The following is a 7,752-nucleotide window of genomic DNA, read 5'->3' as shown; positions in this document are numbered from 1 at the left end:
TAAAGGTATCCTATAGTCCAAGATAGCGGAAAGTTTTTCTAAGACTATGGATAATTTTATATTGGATAAGTTGTCATTTTAAATGCATTTTCACAAACTTGAATCCTTGAATTGATTCTCGATTCTGACAGGTGACAGGTTGAAGGTTTTTAATTTGAGCGTCAACCCTTTATAACCGCTCTAAACAATGTACTATTTGTGGGTTGTCGGTGTGTTGTTGGTGCTGTTGAATTGTCATTGCCTTGCGTTGTTACATTTGGTCATTCATGGAGCCAGCCAGGAAGAGAGGTCGTTCTGAAATGTGGGAACACTTCAATCTGATCACTCCTAATAAGGTAGTTGTGCTGGCTGTTTAAAGTTATGTATATAGATCAGAATCAGAAAAAAACTTTAATTATCCCCGGGGGACAATTATTTATTGATAATTTTTTTCGAAAGGCTTTTTTTTTTTTCGAGGCGCAAATTAAATAAAAAACGTTTTGACTTGGACAGGAATGGAACCCGAGTTACCAGAGTGGCAGGTGATAATGTTACCACTGAACAACCAATGTTTAGTTGTAAAGCTTATGTAAATAGGCTTTACCTTTTTTACTTTCTTCAATTGATTTGGCCTCAGCATGTGTAGATACAGTATATGTAATATGATGCACGCCAGCATCGTCGGTCCCGTGCGAGCGAGTTTTCTCTAAATGTGGAGAGGTTGTGAGCAAAAAAAGGAACCTGAGTGTCCCCCATGACCCCCTGTCAGTTACACAAGCACACCCAACCTATGCCATATTTTACCAGCACTTTCTCCTCAATAACAAAATACACACATTCATCAGTCTTTATTTGTCAATAGAACATGCTATTCGGTCTTAGTGTGAGTCCATCAAATAATTTTCAAAGCAAAGATGCTTTAAATCCACTGCAGCCTTGCAGTTTACCAGTAGAGGTCACTGTAACTGAAGCTTCAAGTAATGAACCTATTTTCAAAACAGTTGGCTCAAGTGGTTCAGTTCTTCACAAAAGCTTCATTTGCCCATCACTAGAGAACAATCACTCAGGCAAAATGCCAAGGAGACAAAACAAAACTACGGATATAAAAAATGACTCACGTAATGGCAGGAATCAAGGAATGCAACTAAAAACATGAATTTGGAAGCAAAAAGTCAGGATCAAGCACTTGGCCATGGACGCAGCAAGGTCAATACTCCGACAGGAAGTGTTGGCAGTTCCAGTCCTTTTAAAGCGTTGATTGTAAATGTGGAACAGGTGCTGCGCAGGAGGACACGCCCTTCTTCTTAATCAGAGACTGAAAAAAAGAACACACACCGCACTGAGAGCACAGCCATGACAGATTGACAGTCGCTGTGGCCAAGAGTTGGCTGGGTTTGGTTGAGAGCGCATCCCTTGTTAAGTGTTAATGTGCAGACATCGCAGTTGGGTCAGTGTGCGCCATAAATAGAGTGTGGGTCATAAACAGGCTTGGGGAGTAATGGAATACATGTACCGGCGTTACGTAATCAGATTACAATTTTTTTTAACTGTATTCCGTTACAGTTACAGGAAAAAACATGTAATAAGATTACATGTGCATTTATTAAAAATGGGGATTACTCCGTGGTATTACAATTTCTACGATGAGAGAGAGGGAGATGGAGAGAGAGAGGAAGAGAGAGACAGAGTGAGAGAGTGCGCGTGCACGCCTGCGCGAGTGGGACCATTGCTACATGTCGGGGAGGTGGGGACGAACAAACTGACTAGTCGTGTCCTCCACACGTGGGCAGTTTGAAAAAGCTTCATGGACGGGAGGAGAAAATGGCGACCAGTATTCACTGGAACTTACTCGTCTTGCTGAAGAAGCGAAAGTTTGAGTCGAGAGTCCAGCAGCATGCTACACGCCGTAGCTTCTTGCTAGCTAGCCCGCTAGCCTACAACCATAATTTGAGTTACACCTTCCAAACAAATCTTCCTCCCACCAATTCATTATTTAAACATCATACACATATACACGGCTAAACTTGTGACTGGGATAAAAGTTAATTTTGCAGTTGATGTCACGCATCATCATCCTGAAGACATTTAACATTTTCAATTTATATTTTTACTGTTTTTGAATTTAGTTATAGGTATATAGATGTGATATAACCATGTGTAGTGAAGACATTTAAAATTTTCTATGCATATTTTTACTGTTTATGAATCTACTTATAGTATATAGATGCCATATAACTGTGATAATGGTTGTGTGAAATATATTGGACATATAACTGTATTGTAATGAATAACACTTTTCACTCCCTTCCAGCTGGTGAGATAGGAATGCACATGGGAGGCATGTTCTCAAGTTCTCAGGGTGATAACACTGTGGGTCTGTGAGAGTCTAGGTCGCATGGTAGTACCTGTCTAATCATATATTTCCGGCTTTGGACGAAACTGGAGTAAACATGTCAGTAAATCACTTGTCTGTCTATTATAATTGCTAACATCATCACATCTATATTTTCTTTAAATGGAAAAAAGTGAGACGACAATGTAAGGTCGTGGACCAAATGTTGGTTAACGCTAGAATGGTTGCTTTGGGCAGCTCTGTGAAAGTTGCTCGTAAAGCTGTGTTGAGCGAGTCCGCTAGCCACGGCTCGGCTAACGACAACGTGTTTGATGAACGCATGGCGAATGCTAGGCTAAAATCTCCGCCAGCTTAAAATTGTTAGAAATGAGACATGACCCGGAAAATAGATTAAATAAGGCAAAAGTTTTCGGATTGGAATTGGCTCGGCATGCGGAGATTCCACAGTCTATTGGTTCTAGATGGCGTACTAATCTGGAGCATGTGTGATTTGTGTGATTTGGAGGGAATGTTTTTTGTCATAAAATGACTAGGGTCAATTGTGTGATTATAATGGGAAGTTTTCTAGTTGGTATGTGTGTGCGTATGTGCCCCAAAAGTTTGAAAAAGTTGAGAGAATTGTTGAGTAATCGAATGAGACCTAGATAAGGAAAGTGGGGGCTATCCGGGTGGTTTGGAAGTTAACTGAATTTGTAATTGTGAATAAGAAATGTGTGGATGGATATTTCATTTGTTTTTCTTTAAAATCTTTAACTGTATGTTTGGTGTTGTTTTTGAGTAGAAAAGACTGGTGTGATAATGGCGTTTGTTTTTCGAATAGGAATGTAGGAAAAAATAGGTTTGAATGTGATCTTCCCTCCCCCTTTTTTCTGCTCCTTCCCTGTGTCTTAAATGGGACGAGGGGGGATTTGTGTGGAAAATAGGAGTCAGAGGGCAATGTGTCCTGTAATGGGAGCTTTTCTTTTTTCTAGGTAAGAGAAGAATGCGGAAAGATAAAGAGGTCTAGATGATACCTACAGGCAACTATCCATATTATTTAAAAAAAAAAAAATCAGATCTGTGTTTTTTATATAGTTGAATGAGTAATAAAACCAAATTTTAATATAGTTGAATAAGTAATAAAACCAAATTTTAATTGAAAATGACTTTTTATTTTCGATTTTTTCCCCTTACATCTCTCATGACTCATTCGTAGGTGTGAAAATAATTTAACCTTTGTCCTTATCTGAGTCCCATTCTAGAAGTCTGGAGAGGACTTTCCTCCAAGTGGCCAGGGTGACTGACAGCTGTCACATTTTCTTAAATTTAAGGTAACATGTAATGAAGAAGAAGTCTATGGTAGACATATGCGTAAATATAGTAATACTACTTGCTATAGTGTAGTGAACATATTTAAATAAAACTACAAAATACATATTTTTTGAGAAAATTATTATTTTTAATTATAACAAGCATATAAATCTCTTGCTGTGATCTCATCTCCCTCTGTCTGTTCCGAGTGTATAAGTGTTTCAGGCAGGTTCAATCTTTGACGAGAGGTGTTGTTCTTGGGTGTCTCCAACGTGCTGGAATAACCTGGCTGTTGGGCACAGAGTGGACGGCGAACTGAACAATGGTCACTTTCGGGGGGGGGGGGAGTGATCACACGGACTGCGAAAAGGATGGTATACTGCAAATCCGCTCGCCATGAGACTGTTCAATGACTCTTATGAATTATCTGAGCAAAATGTCCATCAACTCTTTGAGCAGACATCTCAAACTCTCATCACAGCCGTCCTGATGAAACTGTCAGGGGTCTCCAGTGACAGCTAAGGCCTGCTTTGAACTTTGCCCTGCATAAACTGCTATCAACAAGAACAGGAAGGAATATGAACTCCAGTGTGGACTCAAAGTTCGAGTCATCTGAGATCGGCCTTTGAGTCATATTTTGGTCTGTTTTGAGTACAGTTTGCACTCTGTACTGTGTCGGAAAAGGAGATGTGATCTATAGCAACGCAGTTTCGGAAATTGAGAACGGCTTATGTGAATTAAGGTAGTATAAAATTTATTCTAATCTTTAATACTATATTTTCCGTTGTTTGATGCTTGTTGAATTTGGTCTTCTAATTTTTGTAATCAAATAATACCTTCAGTAGTTAAATGAATAACAATGTGATAATGATTTTGTGAACTTCATTTGAACCTCTTACTCCTCACCATCTCTTGAGATAAGAATGTTTATGTTTTAAAAGTTGTCAGAGTCTCTTGTCATTAGTCATTTGGTCGTAAAAACTGAAGGTCCGAGGTCAAAGCCTTTCTCCGAAGCTGGTGGGGAGCTGAGATGACCATGTCAGTATCTTGTGCCTGCTTATTTTCAACACTATCTCTCTGTCAAATGTACTGTAAGAGGCGGAGAGAACATTTTCTACTAGTATAAAGACACTGGGAGTTTCCATATTTTCTACACACTTGCTGGCTAGACATTGCTTAATGATGTAAGCTTTCACTTGTGTCTTAAGAGCTCTTTATAAATCCTTGCAAGGGGAACTTCTTCATGAGATCTCAATGCAATTATTTTGAACACGCAAAGATTACACTTAATAAAGTAATCAAATAATGCTTACAATCCTCATTGGATGACTATCTATCTATCTATCTATCTATCTATCTATCTATCTATCTATCTATCTATCTATCTATCTATCTATCTATCTATCTATCTATCTATCTATCTATCTATCTATCGATCGATCTATCTATCGATCTATCTATCGATCTCTCTGTCTGTCTGTCTGTCTAAACTGTGAAGTGTGGTCGCTTTCAGTGACAGTTTGAAAACAGCATGTGGCCTTCAATCAATCAATCAACCAACCAAGAAGAGCTCATTAAGGTGACAGACAAAATTTGCTTTTTATTGAAGTGGGGAGGAAAACTTTTTTTTTTAATTTAAGGACCGCTACTTCGGAAATTCACCTGTCGTGGGTGGGCATGGAACGTAACACCCTCGAAAAGTGAGGGAACACTGCAGTACAATAATCTTGTAGTGTTCTTTTTCCCATATTTTTTAAGCATTGATGCTTCACGAGAAGATGAGTCATTCGGGCGGCTAATAAATGATGAACACAAGACGCCAAATTGCAGAATGAAAAGAATTGATGTGGATGGAAAGGCACACCTCTGCTTGTTTGCTTTGGTTGAGATTCAGGAAGGAGATTATGGTGGCGAAGACTGCCCATGGAGAACACGAGTATGTTATACAGTACAAATTATACAGAATGGCTCAGTGTAATAGAATGGAAGTAACTTTCGATCAGAATAGTAGAATCCTATTGGAAATGTTATGAATCTAACTTAACTGTTATGGCATGTGATTTGTGGACTATGTTAGTATACATCTCATTTGAGTTTCATCTGAGACTTAAACCCTAAGTGAGTGTCAATTCATTATTTAAAATGTTGTGAAAGTTAGTGCAGACTGATTCAATGATTTATCTGTCTGTCATCTCTTTATAGATGACTGGCATGACAGTCACAGATGTGGCATCTGATCTCTCTTCTCTGCCTCCAAGTTAGATGGACGATGATAGACATCCAATTAACACTCTCCAGGAGGTGCATACATTTTACTCCTCTTTTTCATGTAATTTAGTCTCTATATCTGTACATTCATGTTGATGGAAAGTAATTTTAATGAAAAAGTATTGTGCATGCGCACAACAGGCAATTTCACACAATGCATTCAGAATATTAGTGTTAGTGTAAAGAAATGTCCCCACAAAGCTATTTTGAACTGTACGAAAACACATTTTGACTAGCTAGAAAGGCATTTTTTGATGATGTTCTTATCTGTGGTGATGTGTCCAACTATATTATGTATGGTTTAGTTGGGGTTGACAATTGGTCTCTTGTATCATATTCTGAAATGTTTTTCTAAATGTATTGCAGATGACCAACACCACAGCCATTGACATGGCTTTACAAGGGCCTAGTCTCGACATTACTGGTCCAAGCAACAACCAACAGGTATATTCATATCCATCACTTTTTCATGTAATTTAGTACCTCTATATCTGTACATACATTATGATGGATAGTAAATCTCATGATAAAGTATTGTTCTTGCGCACAACAGGCAATTTCACACAATGCATTCAGAATGTTAGTATTAAACTATGTTAGTATTTCTTTGTCCCCACACCACACTTTAGCTAAGTGTGTGTGAGGAAAAATGTGCTAGATGTTTTTATGTGGTTCCCATAAGGATCTCTTAGCAGAAATGTCCCCACAGTCTGAGTCACAATTTACAGTGTGACAGCCAGATCTTGGCAGGGGAGGGGATTGCTAACCCATTTGACTCATTTTACTTTTTTTGTTTTAAATGTTGTTTGATGGCAAATATTTACTTACTTATAATTTTACTTTTTGTTTGCAGCCTCTGGCAGTGAGACACAGTGATCTATCTGCAGATTTTGTACAAAGCAGTCCACTGTTCACTGGAGAAAGGCTGGTTGATAGCTGAAATGTTTGCTCTGTCCATAAGCTTATGAAAATAAATCCTTATGGAAAGCCTGATTTCACCGATCTCATTGTCTGATTCTGATAATCAACATTATGAACACGGGAAAACAAAGAAACGTTTTCCAACACAGTGAAGCAGAAGAACCCTGTGACAATGGAGCAGAAGAACCCTGTGACAGTGGTGTAGCTGAAGAACTCTGTCCCACTGGAGCTGAAGAAGAACCCCGTTTAAGTCAAAGCATAGGCAACGTAGTTGTTGGTCCAAGCAAAAAAAAAAAGGTAGGAAAAGAGTGTATAATAAGAGGCATTAGTGTTTGTATTGTTCAAAGCCTTATGCTAAGATGGCAAGACATTTAGAACATGCGCATGAGGATAAATCTGATGTGGCTCGTGCTCTCGGCTTTTCCAAGGGCTCAAAGGAAAGAAAAAGACAGTTAGATTATATCCGGAACAAAGAAAACTATGCCCACAATGCTTCAGTTATAGAGTCAGGAAAGGGAGAATTAGTGTCATTTAAACGTTCTCCCAAAGAGGCACAGGGAGATGTCTTTATGCACTGTGCATACTGTCAAGGACTTTACATACGCAAAGTTCTTTGGCGACACATGCGTAACTGTCGACTCAAACCTGGATTAGTTGCCCCCAACCCAGGACGGAACCGTGTTCAGGCCATTTGTAGATACAAAAGACCTGTGCCGACAAGCACGAGTGAACAGTTATGGGGAGTAATTACTTCCATGAATCCTGACCCAATCTCATGCATAGTAAAAAAGGACCGAGTCATTATTGAGTAAGGGCAACACTTATTAAATGAAAGAGGCACATCAGCAAAGAATAAAGATAACGTGCGAGAGAAGATGCGAGAATTGGGAAGGTTGATTCAAGGTGCCAGGAAAGTGATGGTACATGGAGATGGCTAAAGC

The 7,752-nt window shown here is 38.9% G+C and overlaps 1 long non-coding RNA gene across 1 annotated transcript; it reads left to right on the top strand.

The window, feature by feature from the left end:
• The first annotated feature begins 1,338 nt into the window (after window positions 1-1,338).
• LOC144050419 (uncharacterized) lies at window positions 1,339-6,840 on the top strand. The gene is made up of 4 exons (XR_013293843.1): window positions 1,339-1,426; window positions 5,825-5,923; window positions 6,257-6,334; window positions 6,744-6,840. It is a non-coding gene; the product is annotated as an uncharacterized LOC144050419 (long non-coding RNA).
• The last annotated feature ends 912 nt before the right edge of the window (window positions 6,841-7,752 follow it).

This window comes from Vanacampus margaritifer, chromosome 1 (assembly GCF_051991255.1).
Source record: "Vanacampus margaritifer isolate UIUO_Vmar chromosome 1, RoL_Vmar_1.0, whole genome shotgun sequence".
In the NCBI taxonomy this organism is placed as follows: Eukaryota; Metazoa; Chordata; class Actinopteri; order Syngnathiformes; family Syngnathidae; genus Vanacampus; species Vanacampus margaritifer.
This window is presented reverse-complemented; position numbering and strand designations above follow the sequence as displayed.